Source organism: Cataglyphis hispanica, chromosome 8 (genome assembly GCF_021464435.1).
Source record: "Cataglyphis hispanica isolate Lineage 1 chromosome 8, ULB_Chis1_1.0, whole genome shotgun sequence".
Taxonomy (NCBI): Eukaryota; Metazoa; Arthropoda; class Insecta; order Hymenoptera; family Formicidae; genus Cataglyphis; species Cataglyphis hispanica.
Window position 1 is genome coordinate 6,220,442 of NC_065961.1, and position 24,554 is coordinate 6,244,995.

General features: G+C 30.4%; 1 protein-coding gene and 1 long non-coding RNA gene across 7 annotated transcripts in view; one reads left to right on the forward strand and one right to left on the reverse strand.

Moving 5' to 3' along the window:
- LOC126851595 (uncharacterized) overlaps positions 1-5,667 on the forward strand; it is a 282,884-nt gene extending 277,217 nt beyond the window's left edge. Inside the window, exon 5 of the long non-coding RNA XR_007687717.1 lies at positions 5,256-5,667. This is a non-coding gene — a long non-coding RNA (uncharacterized LOC126851595). The remainder of the gene's footprint in view (positions 1-5,255) is intronic.
- LOC126851567 (lachesin-like) overlaps positions 1-23,010 on the reverse strand; it is a 132,661-nt gene extending 109,651 nt beyond the window's left edge. For 4 of the 6 annotated variants that reach the window (XR_007687704.1, XR_007687701.1, XR_007687702.1 and 1 more), the window contains exon 1: positions 22,591-22,909. The gene's annotated coding sequence lies outside the window, so the exon portion shown is untranslated. Of the gene's footprint in view, positions 1-22,590; positions 22,910-22,975 lie in introns of those variants that run through there. The other 2 variants (XM_050595664.1, XM_050595665.1) reach the window with 2 other exon arrangements.
- Positions 23,011-24,554: the final 1,544 nt, after the last annotated feature.

Consider the following 24,554-nt stretch of genomic DNA (forward strand, 5'->3'; position numbering starts at 1 on the left):
AAATGTAACGCGATGGTTAAAATAGAAATAATTTGTTGTAAAATAAAAGTAAATAATAAGATAATAATATTTTAGAAATCTTTTACAAAAATGTAACATAATTAAATTTGATGTGAAACTTTGTTATTACTTATCTTCTGAAAACAACTTGACAGCGTGTTTCGCGTGTTTATCATGTAAATAAGTGTGTATAATTTTCATACATATGTATACGTATTAAAAAAAATTTATTGTTAATTAAAGTATGGCGAAAAGCCTAGTTTTACATACTTTCAGTGTAATCCATAATCATATTGTAATACTTTCAAGATACAAAGTTTCGTTCCTGAATTACACGGCGACTGAGATTCTCGGACAAACGAGATCTGCACACACAACTCTGCGAAGTTCTTGACCAAGTTATTGTATATTAATATCAAAATATATCAACACGCGCGAGAGCGAGCCGCGATCTTGCTAAAAGATTAATATCGTATCACAGACTTCAGATATTGCCATTATATATTATATATATTTCCTAAAGCTTTTAAGTGCAACACGCGTTCAAGCGATAGTGGGCCACGGTGTTCGACGTACTTCTGATAAAAATTTTACGAGAATAATATTGTGGGAGTAGCAGGTGGTAGCTGTCGGGCCATAGTATTCGCTCCTCGAGATTGCGATAAGTTTCGACAAGATTCCACGAGTCTATGCTGCCGCAAGAATAGAAATGAATGTCGTCGTATTTTTAATATTTACTTCTCAGAAAAATTCTTTACTTGAAGCATTGACTGAGAATTGACGTCACCAAGCAAGCAAGAGAATTTAAAGAATAAAAAACAATGTATGTGTATATATATATATATATATATATATATGTACAATGTATGTATACCTGATCTTAAATAATAATTATCTCATTTTACTAGATATATAATAACATAACATTAAATTAATAATAATTTATATTATTAAATATTTTTATTAATTTTTTCAATCGTAACTCGCATATTATAATGATAAAATTATATAGTTTAACACACACACGCATACTAAATTTGCAAACATAATTTGAAGATATAGTATATATTAAAGATTTTTTTATATATCTTTTGATATATAATTCAATATCAAGATGAAACACACCTCAGTGCACATGACAATATTTGCGCATACATATAGTCGATGAAATGATAAAAATCCCGATAGCAAGTTCAATACTTTCCCCAACTTGTCGATCTCACGTGCTCGTAGTGCTCCTAGCCTACGAACTTTGAATCCGAATAGGATCAAAGGATTGCGGGATCTCGATCAGATGGATGGGACCAGTGTACGGATACCTCTGTCGTGGCATGTATTGCCTTCGAGCATCCGTATCCTTTACACGCGATGCGATGGAAAACAAATCCCCGACGGATTCAGTCATTTTCGACGCGATACTTATGAGTCGCACGGTACACGCGCGGAATGATGCTCGCGTTGTTTACGTTGTTGTTCTTGCGCGAAAAAAAGAAGAGACATCAACAAGAGGATATACATAAAATAATGCATGAGACATCGCGATTGGAGTTGATTCGATATGAATGCAAGTCGTGCGATTAATTTGCGAATTTTACAGCATATATTTTGAAGGGCGTCGTGAAAATTTTGCATTTTTTTTTTTTTTTAATTGAGATACGTTTTATAAACGACGATCTTTCTAATCGAAAAATGACGTTTTGCTCTAATTACATTATTGAGATCTGTGACACTTTTTATTTATCTATTTAATCAAGTTATAATTTTATAGCGAATCTTTAGATTTATCATTTGAAATTTTAAATTTCAATAACGAACTTTTGTATCAAAAATATCGAGTAAATAAAGAATTGATAATGAGACTGCGTTAAAGATTTTTACTCTCGAAAATAGAATTTTCCATATTGATTCTTTTACTTTACGTTGCTTCATATAAATACTACAGAATATTAAATTTATTGTGATTTTCGTTGTAAAAATTCAAAAATTTTAGATAGTAAAAAAAGTAAGATTTATTACAGATATATATATATATATATATATATATATATATATATATATATATATATATATACAAGATACATATAGAATAATACATAATTATAATATTGACACTGCAAGATTTTATCTAACATCAAAAATATAATGATGATTTGAAGAAAGATATAATAAAGATAAATTTTATTTTTCTTGGTTTAGCGACGGCACGCCGATAGACTTATATAATTTGAAGAAACGTTGTTAAGGAGCACTATTGAAAGAGCACTATGATGTTGTAGGTGTAAATAACGCATAACGTATAAACGGCTTCGCGGGGTATGAGATGTAGACGAAACGGAATGCGAGATTTACGACGCGGCATATTAAAGATTCACTCGTTTTTGACACAATATCGCGCAGTATGGAATACTGAAATAATACATAGGTTTGCATACAGCGTGCATACCTCGTGAGAGAGATGGTTCCCCAGGAGTAACATTGAAACCATGAGGATATAAGAATAATATCTGCCCCGGGGCAAGAGACGAGCCGGATAAAGCAATAGAAATTTCGCGGCCGGAGAAATAAAGCAGTGCTCGTAATAATAAGTAAGATAATAAACGAGCCCGGCATTTTTAATTGACCGTGCTGGGAATTATGGACGCGATTGTCCACCATTAATTTTATTCGTAGTATACATTTTTTATTCCACAATTTTTTTGTTAAAAAAGAACACGTCATTTAAATCATTGTTTTTTTTTTTTTCAATTCTTCGATATTCAATTCGTCGATTTCTTTTTATTCGCGCAGAAATTCTTCGTACAAAGATATCGATTATCGAAAAGAAATTGCTTGCATCGAGAATAATCGCTATAAATAAATATTTGAACAATCTCGTGAGTAATCCGTCTCTATCTTTGCTTCTACAAAAGCAGACATAGAAAGATATATAGACTATGTACAATAAAACGTGATCACTGAAATCGTAAACGATGCTGGAAGTCGCGGTTTACTAAACAACGAAGTTCGATTAGAACGCCGGTTAATTAATTAATGTGGGAAACTTGCTGTTCCTGATTCCAAGACGAATCCTATACTGTAGATTAACGCCGATGTAACGGATTGTTAACATCTTACGAATTGTATTCATCCTGAATATATTTCGATTTAATTAGCTCTTTTTATCTCTTTCTTAATTTACAAAGCTCGAATAACAATTATTATGGAAAATAGTACATTATGAAAATTTCTGTTACGTTACACTATTATAATTAATTACCCAGAGTATTTTGCTGCGTATGCGATATATATTCTTGCAGAGCAATAAAATTACAGTAATAATATATTTTATTGCGTAAAAACGAGAAATAACAATCACTTAATTAGCAAGTCCAAGAAAATGAAAATAGTAATTCGCTTTTGACGAATAAATATCATCGTTCGAGACATAGCATCGTTTTCTAAGATAGTTGCGTGTTTGAACTCTTGAGAAATTGATGCAATTTTCTTAATTACTCTCATTGAAAGACAGGAACCGTTATCACCTGTCTGCTTTACCTTCGCAATTAAAATAACATCATCTTGCAGCCTTCATTAAGTGATGCTAATTACGTCGATGAGAGAATCTTACAAATAAAGCGATATCATTTATTTTATATTACGGAATATTTATACAGTTTTCGAGAATACAGCGACATCTTTATTAAATGATAATCTTACGAGAGTAAGAATAATTTGAAAAACTTTCTTATATAAGATCGGAGACGAGGAGCTATTTCATTCTTGAAATATTTAACACGCGAGTAAATTAAAATTCTCTTTCAACAATTAATTAAAATGAGCGTGCTTGCAATGAATACGGAATTCTTGGTATGCCGTTACATTAAAAACCCATGGCATAACGTCATTTTTACGAATGCTTAAGATTGCACTTTAATCCAAAAAAATAATAGTTACGACTGCAATATTTAATATGCAAGAGAAATTTTTTTGTATTTATATTGTATTTATATTTATACTTATAATTTATATATATATATTTTTTTTTAATTTATATTTATATTATCTAAATAAATAAGAACGTTATCATCGTATCATGATGCTATCACATTTGATTCGCGGATGAAATCGATCGATATCTTGTAATAACGTATAAAATTGAGAAAAACTAAAATTAAGAGAAATCGACTTTATTCACGAAATAATCGGCGAAATGAATTAAAGCTCTTTTAACGATCAATTAAAAATCGTCAGGAAAGAAAGCAGAGACTCTGGGATATCGTGTTGGAGAATGCGGTAGTCTAAACGAGGAAAAGAGACGAATTAAGGTGCGAATTCTCGACGGGAAGGGACCCACAGCTCCGAATATTATTCACACTCAATTTAACTTATTGAGAGAGTCACGCGGAGAGGCCGCTTGATGACTCAAGCTGTAATGGCGTAACAATTAATCGCTGAATAGAATTCTCTTTCCCCTTTCAGTTCTCTTTGACTTCCTGTCATTCATCAAAACGTTCCCTGATGTTCCTATAAGGTGCAAGTCATGAATTGTTCTGCATCTTAACGCCACTCTCGAATTTTGGCGATGTCGATGAAAGAATTTAAAATCCTTTATGAAAAAGGATGAATATTTCGTCTTTTAAACCTTATCATGATTTTAGTTCAATAGAGAGATTTTTAGGGATCGTCTTAATCCTCCCCGACGTAAAGTTGCTTTAAATCGCTTTAAATCGATGAAAAATAGACGATGATTTAAAAAAGAAAAGGGAGACTTTAAATAAAACTTTATAAAGCGAAAATTTATTTTTTTTGATAGCTTCTATCACTTGTCAATAATGTAGAATACAATAAGTGAAAGATGAACGCTTATATAATATTAGGTAATATTTATTCTCACTTATTCAGAAACAATCTATATATTTGATGTTGTACCATTGTAAATATATAAATGTAAATCAACAAGTAATATTACTTATAATAATTTACTATTTATACTTATTTAATTATTAATTTATTCGTCTTAGACTATTATTTTCTATTGATTGTTGATACATAAATGATATCATAAATTCATGACACTCACATATCTCAATTAAAATATTCGACTTTATGATTTGAATAACATTAAAATTTTCTTTAGACATATCAAAAATTTTCATCATAAGATAATATAGTTAGGTATTGATAACACAAAAATGATATTAAATACTCCATTTGCATAATATTGACTGTTGATATCTGTGCTTTTGCTAACAATCGATAAAATATTTCTGTTTCAGATATCAACGAGATATTACAAGACTTGCAGCTGCAGACAAATTTTGGTATTTATTATGCGCATTCTATAAATTCAAAAACAGAAGAGTTGACATGACCGATCATCGTTGGTACGTGTAATCTCAACAGTTTAATAGTATCTACCATCGATGAAAGTTCAAAATGCAGTTGCTGGAATATTTCGATATAAAATGTTCCAACAGATGGTAATACAAGAGAAGAGCTGCTAGAATACTTGCGACATCGGGCAGTGGCTTGCAGAATTTGTTTCATTCGCGTATTTTAACAATATTTGATAAATTTTGAGTAAAATAATAATGTAACAATAACGTGAAATTTTATTGTTCATGATTTAATTTTACGCGTAACATTGAATATATTTTTATTTAGAATATTAAATATCTCTTTGTATGTGCATGTGAAGAAAAATAATATAGTTTGTCAAAATTTTACAAAATTATTATATAATTAAGGTATATGCATTGAACATATTTAAACGAATAAATAAATCAGGAAGATATATAATATTTGTAAAATTTTATAATTATATAATTGTAATATATAATTGTATAATTATAAAATAGCAAATGTTTCAGCGTTAAAATATAATAAAATTATAATTAATTCATCTTTAGTGTAACCAATGTAACCAATTATTCCATCTTTAGTGTAACTCGTGTATGAAAAAAATAAAACAAAAAAATAAAATTGTTAATTTAATAGCAAAATTAGGTTTTATATTATTTTTATATTCCTCTGATAATAAAATTTTCTGTCAATCACTTTTTTTAGATTATTTTTAATTTTCCATAAAGAGTAAACAATGGAAAAATGCACACAATGTATCTGCTACTGTCCAAAAATATAATATAGAATGATTGCAATATATGTGTGTGTGTGTGTGTGTGTGTCAGCGACTACATCGTTTTTGAAGGGGAAAAAAAAAAATTGCATGAATCAGCAGCAACGCGTAGAATCGTACCATAAATCCTCGATGGAGAAGCTATACAGCGCGATAAAACGAGCGTGGTTGCTTGCGGTTCTTCATTTCGTTCGCCTTTTCGCGTCTGTCGTCGATTCTCGACCGGTTTTCTTCCTTGAAGGATTGTATCTGTTTCGCGTCGACCACGAAAGATAGCCGGCAACCGAATAATTCATTCTCGTCGGAAGCCCCACGTCTCCGTTCCACACTGCGCAACATCGCCCAACGGCGCGTTCCCCGTCCGTTTCCGGCCGCGCCGGAAGCGCAACCATAAATCGCGGCCGCTGCAAATGTATACGCGCCTGGAGTAATCAAGTACGTGGTCGCCATCATCTAACGGTCGTTCGTTATGAATTTCTGGTTAGCGAAGATATTGCGAACTGCGTGAATAGAAATTAGGATCGATATATCCCAGGTATGTGGTAACTCTTTGCAGGATATTTATTACTCAGTAATATTATTATTTTTCTAGCGGAAATCTGATGATAGTTTCATATCGGCGCAAAACTCACACTAATTTTTCCTGAGTATAAAATTCTTTGACCAGCTCTGATGGCCGATTCTTTTTTAATATAAATTTGAGTGTATGCTAACTTTTTCCGTAACTTTTTGATATTCAAAAGAAACTCTCTTTATGTAATTCGAGATATTATTAAAAGGATTTTCCTTTCCTCTAAAACAAGAAATTTTCAGTTACTTCTTTTAAATCTTTTTAATTGAAAGAAGGAGACAAAGTTATATAGTTAACCTGTTCCTTTTTACGATGAAAGATGCTTTAGAATCGCTTTAAGTTTTCATTTTGCTTTAAGCTGTACCTTCTTTAAAAGGAATATTAATAAAAAAATTATTTCTATTAACGCACTATATGATTAATATATTATATGATTTTATCTTTAAAAAAAATGTTATACTAAAGAGATTGATATTTTAGACATGTCTTCATAAAATATTGATAACAACGAATGACCGTGCCAGTCATTTAGTTTCAATTTTACAATAATCTGATATCAAATGTTTTTAATAATTTTAATAGTTTTAATAAAAATAGTTAGCAATGTTTGTAAATAGACGTAATTAAATTTTGCATGTAATCACGAATGCAAGCAATTAATAAAACTAAATAGAATAGTGTTGTTTGCATGTGACATGCAAACATTAATATGTAATTAAATCAATTATAATAGAACAAATGAAATTAAATTGCTCGTTACGTACAGATGTTGCATTTGAGATAGATATAGAGAGAGATATAGAGAGAGAAATACAATAATTTACATTTCATAGCAGCAAATTATATGAAAATTGTTATATTTTTTAAACTCACTACACATAATTAATAAAAAATGATACTATAAATATAACACATATTTTTATACATATTTTTGATAATTTTAATTGAAAAGAAATTATACATGAGTTAATAAACAATTTAATTAAGTTAATTTTAATTGATGTCTATTTTAATTCACAAATTGGTCACATGAAAAGTGATCACACTCTTGTATCATTCATATACTCAAAGGTTCAATTTGATTTTTTGTCAACGAAATAATATTTCTTTTAAATTTATTAATATTTCATCTCTCATACACACACCATACACATATGTGCATTTTCCATAACAGATTTTAGATATATATATATTTTCCATTATCCTTTTAAATAGAAACCTTGATCCGGATTTATATGTCTTCGTGCATATCCGGAAATCCTAGAGACCAAAATACACGAAACGGACTCTGAGACGGTCTTAAGCCACGGAGAAATGGTGCCGGCATACTCGGGGTGCACAGTATGAGAAAGCATAAGATTTCCTGCCACCTTAAGCGGTTAATGTTTAATCCTAACGTAAATTGAAGTTTCGTTTACTCGGCAGTTATATCAACCCATTGCCACGTCTGCATTCGAAGCTTGGATTTACTTTACGCGCTTCCACGCTTGTTAGTTTACTAAAGAGTGATCCTATTTCCAAGAAACTTCTCTATTACAAGCTATTGTATTGTTTCATTATTTTTCGAATGTCTTTTTTCCGAAATTTTTAAATGTGTCTACTTGCTACTTAATAAGAATAGTAATGATTGCACAAATAATGAAAACGAATCGCGCCGATTCATTAATTTTTAAATAACTCTGCCGTTAATAATTTTTAAGTGTAATTCTGGAAAAGTAGAATTCTTGCTTTTAAGTAAATAAGAGATGCATCTATTTTTTTATCTTTTTTTAATTGTAAATAAATGATGATATAGAATTTTTTTTATGATTTTAATAAACTTATATTAAAATAAGTCGGTATTTTTTCTCGATTTAAGTAAATTATTTAAGATATATGTCCATATATTATTTTTTAATATACATCTCTTTTACATTTATTTTTTTAATTGTATATTAATTTTTTTGTAAATGTATGTTTTGCGTTTGAGAATATTATGTTGATCATAATTCAATTGCTGCTTACGTTAACGAGAAGTTGAAGATTTTCTTGAATAATTTCTTCATTATGGTAATTGCTCAATTGCTTTAAGAACTCTGATTTACTTAGTCTTTTCGCACTTCTTCATAAGTTTGATTTAATTCTGCGATACCATTATAACGAGGGATGCTGAAAAGTTTCACGCGATTATTATTATCACACACTATGTACTTAAAAATAAATGATTTTTAATTTCTACTACTTATAACATATTAAATGTTTGTAAATTTGTAAAGCTTTTGCAAAATATTACGCTTTTAAAGTGTATTATTTTATAGTTATCATACGTTTTACAAGTTGGATCTAATATAAATGTTCTTAGCAGTTGATTCATTCAATTTAAACATTTTTCAACGAGAAATTTAAACAAATAATTAATTTCTAATCAATTTATTTTAAAAAAGTAGAAAAATCTGAAAAAAAAAATATAATTTTTCTCAAATTACAACTACATTATTAAATAATATTTCAACGCATATATTCGTCATTTATTTATAGATCATAAAATATTATTTCTGTATAAAATTTATCTAGTTTTATTTACATCACAAATATAAAGCGATAACTATAATTATGATGTCGTTACAAACACACAAATATGAATCGTATAACCTCCGATGCATTTTCAATCTGTGCATCGTTTATTAATTAATCGCGATAGAATTTTCAGGAAACAATATTCAATAAATCGGCTTTACACAGTTATTAATTTACATACGTATATATAATAATAGTAGAATAGAAGTAAAAAGGTCAGAACTATAAGGATTCCGATGAATGTCAGAAAACTCCAACCTTCCCATGTATAAAACGACGCACCGAAGGCGCCGACATGAGCGGTTCTCTTGCATACGCCCATATATGTATATTGACTATTTGAGGATTTTAATTGTCACACAGGCCTATCGACATTTTTTCGTCGGGGTAAACAGGACGCGCCGATGAAACACAATAATGCTGTGTTTGACAACGACCGTTATTCGGTAAGCAGAAAATTTATTATATAAATTTTATCGAGATAGAAACGAAAAGCAATCGATTATAGACAATATCAGTGAATGCGAGCATTGGATATATAAAAAAATTCGCCGGAAATACATGGATGAATTTTATAATTTGCATCTTTATTCGTTTGATTCTAGATTTCGTACGAAATTCAATATAACGAATTTATTATATTATATTAGTTCCTATGTTATATGCGCAAAAAATATATATCATTTTATAGACCTCATAATTAATCTCCGAGTTCTTATTTTATGTCTTTAAATACATACGATACATTTGAAAAATTAATTCTAATTGCAGAAAATTTTTCCGAGTGATATTTTTTATATTTTTTTTTTTATACCTTATATATATGTTAGTTTGACAAACTGAAAATGCCGAGGACATTGTTTTCGCGGTGGAACGGCTTTGATCTCGTCAAACGCCATCGCGAGAACATTGCACACAGTCCGCAACTAATCTTTGTAGTCAGTCGGTTATGCTGTACCTTTGTCGTATGCTCGCGGATAACAAAATGCACAAAAAAGCGAGCGAGCTTGCGGCCCATATATTCACTGGGGCTGCATATCTCTGGTTATGGAATGCGCGATGTAGCAAAAATGTACCTGAGGGTTCATGCAGGATTGAGCGTTCATATTTTGATCGGGAAAATTGCCGCAATCGGACATACTAAGTATCTTAGAATTTTCAATGTTTGAAAAATATTGAAGAAGTATACTAAGGAACACAGAAAATAATATAAAAAAAAAATTATCTAGTTTTGTATGTTTCTTTCCTCTACACAAGAAAGATATATTAAAAGCAATACTCTAAAATATGATCAAGTTTTTCAATGTTTTAATTTTTACGATAGATTGTTCTATGTGATTACGTTTGTAGAAACTTAAATATATATATTTATATTTCAATTTATTCAAATAAATAAATATTCTATCGTGATTGTAATTTATTTTATTATTGCTCTGGAATCTCTCAGGATGTTCGATTGACGTTTGTATTAAAATAAAACTGAAATAAAGTCTCTACGTTTATAGAATGTAGAGGTAAGCTTTTTTTAAATTCTGTTAACTCACCGACTATTTATTTACATTGCTAATTGATGTATATCTATCACGATTTGTCGCATATAAAATATTGTAAAATATAAATGTCGTATAAATGAATATTGGAATGCTTGGAAGTTTTGTAAAAATAATGAATTGTGTGTGAACAATTATTCACGTAATAAATAATAGATATTATTATTCTTTTGACCAAATCTTGCTTGAAAGTACAGTATCAGATATCGCTGATAAATGAATGTTTGAATTTCAGGCTTAGAAGTGATAAATGTTTGCGATTGCCGTCTTGATTTTCGATTTCATTTATCATCTTAGTAAAGAAGGAATTACGTTCTTGACACATCGCTCGATTCGATAGATCTTCCACTTAATAAATTGTTAGCGAGATTTATATTGGCACGGCGTAATTATTTTTCGAAATCTTCGAGATTTCTTGCATTCCCCGTGTAAATAAACATACCACATATGATGATAAAATTCATTTATTTTATCTTAAAATTAGCTGCGGGATGAGCGATATATATTATTCGGTCATTAATAATTTTCTGGTGTATGTCCTAAATTATTTTTAATGTATAATTTATTATATCCTGTTTTTTATATCATTTGTGAAAAAAAGATTAGACTTTTGTAGGTGATGATTATTGTTATGAGTTTTCGATGATGATCATTATTCGTTCGGTGAACTTGGCGATTCGAGTTACTGCTGACATCAAAGTGTCATGCATTAAAGCCACACGCATACGCATCCGTTTTACAATAGAGTTCACCGGCAGACGGCAGTTCTATTTACGCGTCGGAAATTGATTTTGCGCGTTCCGGAAACGAAATACTGACTGTTGTGACATGTACAGTAGGACTCTAAAACGATTTGAATTTGATCCATTGTTGGATATCGTTGTATGCCGCAGCATCTTCACCACCGAATTGCTGTTTACTCGAAGATTTATAAATAAACGGTGAAAAGTTCTTTTTTGGAAAGCGATTCTCAGTATCGTGATAATGAAATCATCTGTCAAAGATGTCTTAGTAAAAGCGATGTAAAAAAATAAAAGCTACAAAACGATCCAATTACGATTTTACGATTGAGAAATCTTTAATCAAATTTTGCCATAATTTCTATTTTTAATTTTTGCAAATATTTTTAAAACTTTTTCGAATTTGGATATTTATTAACTAGCGTAGTTTTGACCGCAAAAATAGAGCGAATCATGATAAATTAAATAACACAACATTATAATTTTATAAAGAATGCATATTTGAAGTACTTCATTAGTAATCACCTGTTTCATTTTACAAATCTTAAATTATACATTTTAGCTTACAATAAAAATTAACGAATCATATAAAAGAATTGTATTGTCAAGTTTATAATAAAAATCACATTTGTGTGCATCGTGCGCGTTTACAGCTGTCCCGGAGAACATCTTCCACAATTCATCGACCAACGGTCTCCCTCTCGCAGTTTGCAGCATAACGATAAGAGCTTACAGTGAGCGTCGCATACGCGATTAGAGTATCTGCCAAGAGGAGCTCTATCGCGGATTCTCGCTCGCGCAAGCTTATTTATCGTGGTATAAATTCGCGTCGCACGAGTATCGCGCGCCGCGCTTGAAACGTTATTCTATAAAGCGCGGGGATTTTTGCTCGCGGTGAATGATATATACGGGGACACGGAGACGGCCCGGAGAAAATACCGGATTTGTCGCGATCCGCAAATCCGCGGCCTCGCACCGCGGAAAGCTGCATCGCAACGATATCCGCGCGAGGATTTCGCAAGCGTGGCAACGCGCCGGAACTCCCTCTTCAACCTTACAATAACGTTCTTTTCGGACGAAAGGGCAAAAAATATACGTCGCAATTGACAATTGTAAAAACGGCAAAGAATAACGAAAAATAAATAAAAAAAAAAATTGACTCTCTTTTAATCTGTAGAATATTCTGACGTTTGTATTCTTTGACGACCCTCTTTTTTTACGAGAATTGAGATATCGATTGACTTGGCATAAACGAGTAAAAATGAGCGATCGTTTTAATTAATTAATCTTCGAAGAAGTTTCTATACTTTGTGTTTTTAATAATATCTTATTCTCGATCGTTTTCTGTCAATAAAAAAAATGTTTTAACACGAAAAACACAGTGCGAGAAACATTCTTTAATAATTCTCTTGCACGAGCCGCAGATGCTCCGCAAATGTATCTTTACGGTGTTAAATATGCGACGTTAAACCGCAACGAGCATTTTGCGGAAATACAAGCTGATGCGTTTGCCGTTATATGGATAACTGAATTGGCGCCGTTGGACCACGAAGAATCGTATTCGGTCAACCGGTGACAATTCCAAAACGCGCTACTGCACGCTTTTGCGCCCCGATACGGCGAGAGATTAAACAGCGCGTTTCCGCCGTTAATGCCACACGGATTTCCCCTGTGAAACTTTCACACGAAGTGTAACGTCTCCGCCATCGCGCGAGATGTACAACTTTACGCGGTTATTCATGCGTCATTCTCCGGCACAGCACCTTTCTCTTAACTCCCTCGGGTTAAGAGGTCGCATGAAGCTCGCTCGGACGTTTCTAATTGTAATGTAATATGTTGCTCAGACATTGCAAATCCAAATTCTATTGTATAACATTTTCCCGATATTAATTTTATAATATTGTCAAATGTATATAAAATTATTTGTCTAAGGTTGTTGAATATAAATGTATGTATAAATGTAATTTTTGTTTTTTTTTTTTTTTATGCCGCAGTTATATTGTCATTTTATGTTGCCTCGTATTCAACGGCATATTTCCAAGAGAAAAATTGAAATAAATAAAACAGAATTGACATGTGTATTAAGTTACACAAATGTGTATTTATATTATAGAGGTTTTAAATATACATATGTAGATTTTTGTATTAATATTTTCTATCGATGTATACCTTTAATCAAACTAAGATTTCCGAATTAAAATATATTTAGCGAGAATAATTTTACGCGAGGCACAATAATATATATACTCCCGGTTTAATCCGCGTAAAATCCATCGTCCGCAAATTGAATCTCAGGACTATCTAATGTACATCTCAAGTAATCCCTCTCCCATGCAGAGATACAAATAAATAAGTCGGAGGTTCTCTGACTTTATCGCAAATCTCCTACAGCGAGATTAATATGCAACTGCATCCAATCTCGCCGACTCAGTTTTCAACATCTCGCGCCGCGTCTCTTTTATCTCCGGATTCTCATCCCCCTCTTTGGCCTTACTTTCTCCTCGTCATTTTCCCGTGAACGTCATACCCTCTTTTCCAACACCTTTTCCGGTGCTCTCTGCAACGCATCGTTGCGCCAGGAAGCTTTTCCAAGTGGCAACCTTAGTTGAATTCTTTGACGCGCACTTTACGCAAGAAATCAAAATCAGTGTTGAAACATATGCATATGTAAAGACAGACTTTTCTTGTGCAGGATATTACTTTTATCATAAACATAAAATAAAATTAAGTGAGCTAGAGCAAGAGCTCTTTTTCATTACATTTTATATTAAAAATGTTTCTTTTATTTTTTTTTTTTTTTACAATTAGATGAATTATAATTTTGTACAAATAAATGATGAATTTATTATAATATCAATAATTATATTTAGTACAATCATTATTATTTTAGAGACATTATTAATCTTAATTTTTTTAAAACATTTTCATTTCTTTTTTTCTCTTTATTGTATTGATTATAGAAAATCGAAAATTTTTGAGACAACTAAAAAATATATATATCTAAAAAATAATTTTTATATGTAATCTATATTTTACATAACTTTTCTATAATAACCAATGTATGATGTAATTTTTATACGTTCTTTATATTAAAAAAATGTATTTTTATTCGATCGTCAAACAGTATAAGTTTGCTCATTGACACTGATTTATTTCGAGCACGTGGAAAATTGGCGAGTAATACATATTGCATTCCAACGAACGCGCAGTTTGAGCAGGACACGTGTGCTCGCATGTACATATATAATTAACGCACAGAGCGTAATCAACGCACGTTACTTATGAGTACGGCACAAGCGTTAATCGAGGCTCGGAATCCTATTTCACCGAACGCGCTTCTTTCCACGATATTTCGCTTTTACATCGTTAGTGCGATGATTACACCGCTTGTATGAACGTGCGATTCGATTTTCGATCGAAATATCCGTGTGGAATTGCATCATTTATTTGAATACGGGCGAAAGAATTGATATCGCGAATATTTCTCGTCAATACACTTAGCAAGTTATTTCAATATAACAATAACGGAATATTTTCAATGTAAAATAAAATTGATATTTTATTTTATTTTTAGTAATATGCAAGTATTGATGTAGACATTATTAGCAGAAAAAAAAAAGTGTTGAAAACTTTTTATTATATTATTTTCATAATGTTCTGTGTGTGCCTAACAATTTAATAATTTTTTTTTTTTTTTTTTATTCAAATAAACTTTCCAATTTTTTACAAGAAAAATAAGTTAAAGGATTTGATCCATCGAAACTTGCGATTTTATTTATCGACGCGAAATCGCATTAAAAATAAAATATTAGTACATGTAACGCGATCTTTCTCTGCTTGATTAAAATTCCTTGTACGATAGACCTATGTAATCGAGCATCTGCAACTTTAGGAGAGGGATTCGACGAGAAATTCCGACCGCGCGCAGTCTGCTTCGGCGATGGTTCAAGCCAATTATCCGCTCTTTCAAGCACGAAGTTTCCTTCGCGAAACAATCGCGGACGAACGTGACGGCGAAATTGCATTCCCTTTAAGCATGAAGGCGCACTTGTTTTTTGCGACTTCAGGAGCAGCGTATCTAACTAATCCGGAAAAGAAATATACATCTTTAACACCGTTGTTGCACTTTGATGTATTAATTTCCATTCAACAATAATCTAATTACATAATTAGAGAATAAGAAAGAGTTGTAAGCAAAAGATTAATTTTATAATTTTATAAAAACACATTATTTGATTCATTAATTTAAAAAAAAAATACATATCTCTATCTTTTAGCATTTCATTTAATGCAGAGGCGATTCTAAGGTAAAGGTAACTATCATAAAAGATTCTAATTTTGCATATGAAGAAATTAAAAATTGAATCACATAATTAGTAATTAAATGTTCTTAATGATAAAGTTTTTTACAAAATAGATTTGTAGATGAGTAAATTATTTTTAGATCACATGTTTTTTTCGCTTTGTTACTTGCTTTATTATCAAAATAGCGCGGATACGATAGAATATTATTACAATTTTCTTATATGGGAGAAAAGGAAACGCAGCACGTAAAATAATATCGACGATAACCATTGCGGTTCGCCTGATTTACAATGTTTTTTCAAAAATGTTTCCGCGTAATAAAACAATGAGGAAAAAAATTAGCTTATTTATAGAATCTCTTATCGAGTCGATTACAAATAGGCGTTAATTGCGGACATCTGTTATATTGCGCAATATGCAAATCGTAAGCGTGTAAAGATATTCTACGAGATAAATCGCGTGATCGATATACAGCTCTCCATTATATGATGAGAATATAATGTTAATATAAATGACTTTTCTGGGTATTTGATCATAATGTAACTATTCACACGTGCGCGCCCGCAAATTGAGGCTATTGAGATGCATTTGTATTATATTATGTTTTATTTACCTCGATTTATCTCTAATTGTTTTCCAATAAAGAGATAGATAATTTCATAAATCATACTACCTTGCTAAACGTTCACTATTGACATTTTTGAAATATTTGTCTATATTTTTTAGATACATTCTAACTCTATATGGATCATTTTTATATATCATTTCATGAGTATATCAAGCTTGATTTATAAATATTAAATATTAAATAATATATTTTTAAACATCATTTATTATTAAGAACGAGTTACAAAATTACTATCCAATACGATGAATTAAACATATTCAACGCAAAAATATTTTGATATAACCTTGTAAAAACAAATAGAATAATTATTAAATATTATATTTTTCATTATATTCATTATTAAGTTTGTTATTATAAAGATAGTTACATTTGTAATTGATCAAATGTATTGCTAGTTCATATATACATATATATACACTCACACACACACATACATACACACACGGTATACGTCTCAATTCCATTGTTACGTCATTTGTATGATATATCGAAATAAATATCTGTCAAAAATAGTCTTTAAATTCATTTTGGACGATCTATAATTCGCGATAAAAATTGAAACTGAATTTTATTTATAATTCTATATATCAGATAATATATATACATATATATATATATATATATACATATATATATATATATATATACATACACAAAAGACAAAATAAATATATATGAAATACATATTAGAATGTATATACAATAAGAGATAGGAGGGAGAATATGCAATACATAAAATATAAATAGAATACTATCTTGAATTATAGATCATTTGAAGCGGCCTTTGAAAAATAATATCTTGGGAAAATAATTTCTATGATAAAGAGATTATCTCCAGCCTATTATTCATGATTAAGAATAGAGAAACATTCTTCATTAGCCGTTATGAAGACAAGGAGCGACGCTAATCGCGCAGTAACGAGGACGGTGAAGATGGGGTCTGCAGTTTTAATTACTGTTTAGTCCGGATTAACTCAGTCAATTAAACGCCTTGTCTGGCAGCGACAGGTCACAGCCATACGCCGTTCCGAACGATATAGCTCGCACGGTATGGTAATTTGAAATACTGCCCTCGCGAGTACCATATGTCAACGACACGGAATTAATTATCGCCATGGACACCCTTCTCTACTTCCCCCATTTCTGTGTTTCGATTACGACTAAACGATAATTCGATTCTGCCGGGGATGACCAAGATCAGGAATTGATGTCGCGTGCCACTAAACATATATAGTGCAAGTTTCAATTCTAATCTCAGATTTAATTTCCTCGATTATTCATTCTCACATTTTTAGCATGCCCTTATAACATTTTTTTAATTTTTATAGATTTATTTATATTCCTAAATACAATTTATATCCTAATTATTTTTAAATTAATCGTTATAGTATTGATTTAGTTTTCAAAATTAAAATTAAAAGCAATTTTTTCTTATGTCATTAAATAAATTTTGCGAACAATTATATTATTTTAAATTAAAACTTGTAATAATTCTTTCAAACTAAATATATTCATCAAATACATTTTATATAATGGATATTAGCTTGTCGTATATATTTTTTGCGATTCATACGAAATTATCTGATATAGATCTTTTGAGATATAATCACGATTATTTATGATGTACGCGAGTACTGTAGTGACTGACCATGTACCACAGGCGTGTTTAATTTTCATTAATTAGACGTGTATATAAGTGGCACTAATTCAACTCCGTCGCAGAGTACGAATCACGACATGCCTTGGAGAAAGGTACTACGGAGGAAATTTCGGAGGAAATTTCTTGTAAACGAGAGGTAAGTACTAACGTTATACGGGTAGACCGAAGGGCATAAAGCGTGATTGGTTGCCGAACATTTCCTGAAATTGTAACTGGCAGGTACAGACTTAGTCTATAAACGTTGCCGCGAGTTATTTGCGCCTCAAACTATGTATACAGGATGTCCTATTACTACGGGATTTCCTATCAAGCTTGCAGCTTTATTGAGACATATAAATTCACAAAGCAAAAAACGAATATAAGCGAATATATTCACGAGTATCCAATTAATAATATTCACAATGACTGCACGGTTATTGCATTTACAATACTTTGCGTGTCACTTACATGTAAATGCAATATGTCCATATTCGAGCCGTCGACAAGATTAATATTCACAATTCGTTACGTTGTGTATTGTCACCCTCGTAATGGAATATATGTATTCCCGCAACGCGATCATTGGCCGCGCTTACAAAGATCAGTTCTAGTTGCGTTGCTTCAACCCCTATTTAATGTCGGGACAAACCCTAAATTCGACACCCCTAAATTCGAACGCGGGGGTCCATTTATCGACGCGTGGCGCATAATATGGGGGACGAGACACATTGTATATTAATATAGGAAATTTCCAATGATACAAGAACAAAATTGGCCATTTGCTACACAATATTTTTAACGTTATAGTACCTTATTGGACTTGCATTTTGTAAATCGGGAGAGATGCTCATATATAAAATATAATTATAATAATTAGTTTTCTATAGCGCCATTTAAGGGCATTTTCTGCGATATTCCGCAAGAAAACGTTTCTTTCTTGTAAACGTACGCGTTACATGAACACAGAAATAGACTGGTAATCCTTTTAAATCAAACTGATAATGCATAAATGCATTTGAATATTTTCGTGCTTGTAATCTTCGATCGTAATGGCGCAATATTTTATTACGAAATATAATTTTTAATTAATAGATATGATTATAATGCTTTAAATAGAAAAAGAATATTTATTATTAATATCTTTGAACATTAAAGTTTAATGTTTAATACGTTTTACATATAAAAAAATTTAATATTTTATATCACACGCATATATACACATACAAATTTCATATTATTTAATATTTTATATTATTTTTATCAATAAGAATATCTTTTTCAAGCATATCATCTATCTTTATTTCTCTCTCTTGCGATATTTAAGTGGAAAGGATTATTCAAATTCTCGAGCAAGTAAAGTAGATTGTATATATGAGGATAATTATACTTGTAATGTCCTTTTGCTACTAAATACAGGAATTTATAAAGCGCGATGTTGTAATCATCGATATTAGCGGTTGCAATTACATATGACAAAGCAACGTACAATGGCATGTAGCGTCATTATTCAAGTCGAATTACAGAGGCTTTTGACGTGACACTGTTACAGTGAATGCAGGCGTATATTCTGCTTGCCATTATCGAGCCAGATAATTATCCTTGTTTCATCAGGTTAGGCTCGATAGAGTCTCGATTCATTGCCTCGCCGTATTTCTCCAATTAATACGTACGCCTTCATCTCTCCTAGTATGCAATTAATTAAAGGCACTAGCTCTAATAGCGTGCTTTTCGTTGCCAATTTGTTGGTGATACAAAACATCATTCTTTAAACATTATATATTTAATCAATTGCAGTATGATATGGGTGAAAATAAAGTGTCAAAACTTTTCGCATATACGTAATCATCAAAATGTAAAACATTGTTTTATTATTAATGCTGGACTTTATATAATATAATATATTAGATGCTCATATTTTTTTTTAATTAAAATTTTTTTAAAACGATTAACATACACATCGTAATTTCTAAGATTAATAAAGTGTCATATAAAAATGTTATATATATTTATCATGGACGCAAAAAGTTTCGACAACTTAAAAGTGAAAATAGATAACATATAATTTTGTTTATCAAATAAATTTAAATTATCTTGGATTTAACAGAATGTTTTAATTTGAAGCTTAGTTACCAAGATATATAATGTCACCGTAAATGAAGTCTTTTTCGTTTTTGTTTGAGAAATTAAATAATCCTCTTGCGCACACTTAACATTTTGCAAGGACGAGAAAGAAAAGTGCGACGTTCAAAAAATTGAATAATTCTTCTTTTTTTTAACGGCGCAACATGAAAATGCTCGGCGACAAGCGTGACGAGAATTGCAAAGAATGCAAGAGAATTGGTTATGCCAGTACACTCGCAATGAACCCTTGAGGGCATGCTTTTATAAAATTTTGCATGTGTATGGATATGTATATATGTCCCTTACCACCTGTACACAAAAGAGTGCACGTACATATATTCATTTATGCGCGCATAGAAATCTCACGTATTGTCACGTTTTACATACTGCACATACTCCACGCATTTATGTGCGCGATGTGTGTATTTGTGTTGCTTATGTATGTACGTAGCTAATATTATTAGAGTCTCTGACCTACATTATAGCTTCAATTACAAGAGACAGATAAGGACCGAACCTCGTGCTGATTCTGTCATCGAGCTATTGAGAGGTAATCCTCTTTCATATACAAGAGAACAATAATCTATGAGAAATAGGGAGATAATTATCTCGACAAGTTGGCGAATGTATATGAATGTTTCTAATTTCAGGCAATTTTTTGTGCAATTTGAAAATTGTACCCAAATATAAAGCCAAATACATATATATATAGCATATATTACTGAATTGTCCAAGTAATATTATTAATAAAATGTATGCAAATTGTATTCTCAATATAGAGCGTGATAATATAATATTTCTACGAACACATAAATGTATGTACGCGTACGTATATAATTTTGAAAATTTTCTTCTATATGGATGGAATGCTCGGCAAAAGTGGACGGTTAGCGATTAATCTATTGATTTATTCCTTTTTTATATAAAGGTATAAAAAAAACCCAAGATAGACGGTTAACAAATATTTTTATATTATTGAAGATGAAAAGAATTAAAATTTTGTTAAAATGATGATGAAAAAAAGATAAGTATTATTAATGTTGAATGAATGAATGAATGTCTTCTAACTTTATTGAATGCTAAGAATGTCGCTGAAATTCAACGAAGGATTTCAGAAGTTTGTAATTGTAGATTTCCGAATTTCAGAGTAAATAGGTAAGTGTTAGTACAATTCGCTTGTTTGAAACTTCAATTTGAAGTCATGAAATTTGTGTCAATTAGAACAAGTTGTTAACTGCTCGGTATCGTCGCGTATTTATATCTCTAAATTTTATATTTTTCAAATGTATTCTGCAACAATCATTAGCCTTTCCCTTTTAAAAATTGCATTTGTAAAAATGAGCAAAACAATTCGCGAAACATTGTTAATAATAATAATAATTGTTAGGAAATTTTACAGAAAATCCATAATTAATATATTTAAAGCTTATTTCTTCTCATTATAAAAACATACAGTTAAGTCAATAATATACTAATTCTCTAATTCCGACAGCAAAAATATAGAAAAGAGAATAGTAGATCTAACTAATTCAGAGTCTTTTATGAATTGCGAATTAACGTAATTACGTGGAAGACTGAATTGGTTCAATTGCTCGGTAAATGATGCGTTGAGAATTAATAATTGAGCCTAAATATAATGAGATCGTATAATAAGTTAGGCGAGTATAATTTTATCGCATACATAATTTTATCGGTAAGTTAAATAATATTTCTACATAATTTTATAATTTATACACACACATACAAATATTCGTCTTGATTTATATATAATATTTTAAACCCGTGCTGTGGCATCAGACGTTCAAAATATTTTCTGTTGTTCAATGTATATAGTTATTAAAAATTTCATTCAGAAGCGTAATACGCTTGTTAGTCGGTTGCACGAAAATCTTAAAAAATCACGAACGAGAATGATCCAAAATTTAATTTGTGTGAGGTGTTCCATAGAAACTTCCGTTTCGATTTTCACGTTGTTATTATTTTCCTTTGAGACGTCCGGTTGTTAAACGCGCCACGAAAAGGCGCAAAACAAACATCATGGAGCGTGTTACTAATTAATATTTATCTTCTCGTAATATTTCCTCGTTAGATTATATGACTTTTGTAACATTTAATGCTACGAATAAACAACTCTCTGATATAAACAGAAATATCTATTTCTGATATTTAAATATTAGATAATTTTTGTACAACAAAAACTATATTCAAATAACTATATACGCTTACATTATGTTATCCATCTATTATCTGCCATGCATGGACCCATCATCGATCCAATTTTTTAATAACAATTAATCATTCAATATATTAATATAAATCAGTTATATCTAAATTGCAAATTTTTAATAATATTGTAAACACTTACCTCCAAAAATCTCGATCTGGTGATTTACTCCTACTCTTTTGTTTAAAAATGAAAAACCAATTACGGTTTAAAAAAATTAAATAACAAATCTAGAACTTTTAACTTCGATCTACAAAGATTTGACGCTTTATAACAAAACTAAATTTATAACAAAATAGATATATTACGCAATTTGATCCTTCGAAAAACCGAAATATGTAATAAGAATTATAAATTATCGTGTGTTATTACAATATTAGAGCAGTAATTATTTCTGCAATACATTAATTTATTGTATCTTTTTAATGCTTTAATGTAATATATCTAGCATTGTTATGTATATATACATATATATAATATATATCTATATAAAATGATTGCGATCGCGTTTAGAAAAGAATTCGACAATGTACGAAGCGTTTCACATCACTACTTCACTGCTCGAGTGTCACCATACAAATGATAACAAGATCGTGATATGTAAACAACAGCGCGCCATACGTCATCCGTAGATGTATAATATTTATTATATCTGTGACATTGCCAAGGCTTATCATGTTATTGAAAATTCGTTACGAAGATATACTATAATACGTGAAGTATTGTATGTATAATTTAGATGTATATTATAAAAATTTAGAAATAGAAAATTACTCAACGCGCTATGAAGCAAGCTTAATATTGAAGCGCAATTATATTCCGATATACATTAATAACTTATAAATATACATAAATGATTATCAAAGTTTGTAGCATGTTTGCAGCTCTTTGTATAAAGTACTTTTGCACAAATTTTAAATATAAATTACTATAGTGCATGATATTCGATCTTGTGACCAGAATTTTTGTGAAATTTTATCGGATTTTTATTTAATACGCGTCATGTTTAATAAAAGCGAACGTTGCCACAGCGATATTGCATTACTCATGCCTGTATACCGTTATTCTGCAAAGTTTCAACACAGTAGCAATAGTGAAAACAGATATTTTTGAAAAGCACACTTGAATACTCTATAGATGACGCAATAAATGCATTTTTTGTGTGATTAAATTTAAATAAAAGGAACTAAATATCAATTTTCTATTAACGTCTCAATTAAAAAATTTAGTCATGTCACCTATATCAAATTTTGAGATTTTTCATTTTTAATTCTTAAAGAATGGAAAAAAAAGTAGCCAAAATATATTGAAAATCTAATACGAAATTGAAATATCTCGAAAATAGAAATAAATACAGAATCAATTATTAGTAACAATTTATAGTAATTTTCTTTTTTATCCATCACTTTTAATGTTAGAAATTAAAAGTAATCGTCATATCACGATTAAATTTATCGGAAACTTTTTCAATTTAATTGTATAGCGAAAGAAGAGGAGAGTCCATACGGACAGTTTAGCATTACTTCAGTTACAGACTTGCTATACAATTTCCGGTAGGATGTCAAAGTTATACGGTTCATGCGGTCGCTCACGTTGAAATTATTGATTCGTATAATTGCGGTGCGATAGTTGGTTACACCAGAATCACAACGCCCAACAAACTGGTTATACTAGGTAGAAATAACAACTTTATCAACTCGACGTGTTACATTCATGTTGCCATCGGCAAGCCGCTACGTATGATCGCGGGTCCATTGCACGTTAGGATTATTGTTTTATCGACATGAAATATTACATTAATAATATATTCGATTAAATTATTCTATTAACGAATTTTATCTCTGTGTGCGGGATATTTTGAAAATATTAATATATTCATATCTTGATGCATAAATTTATCGAACTTAATTATCTAATCAAACTTTTATTTTACTGAATTTTTATATTCTATAATTTAAAAAACTTTTCTAATTATATATACACATATATACAGTGATATAAATATTTTAAAATTGACAGCTTTTGGACTTATTTCTTTTTACCTTTTAGATAAAGATATTAAATGTGTTCCACAGTTTTTTATTTTTACATAAAAGAAATTTATG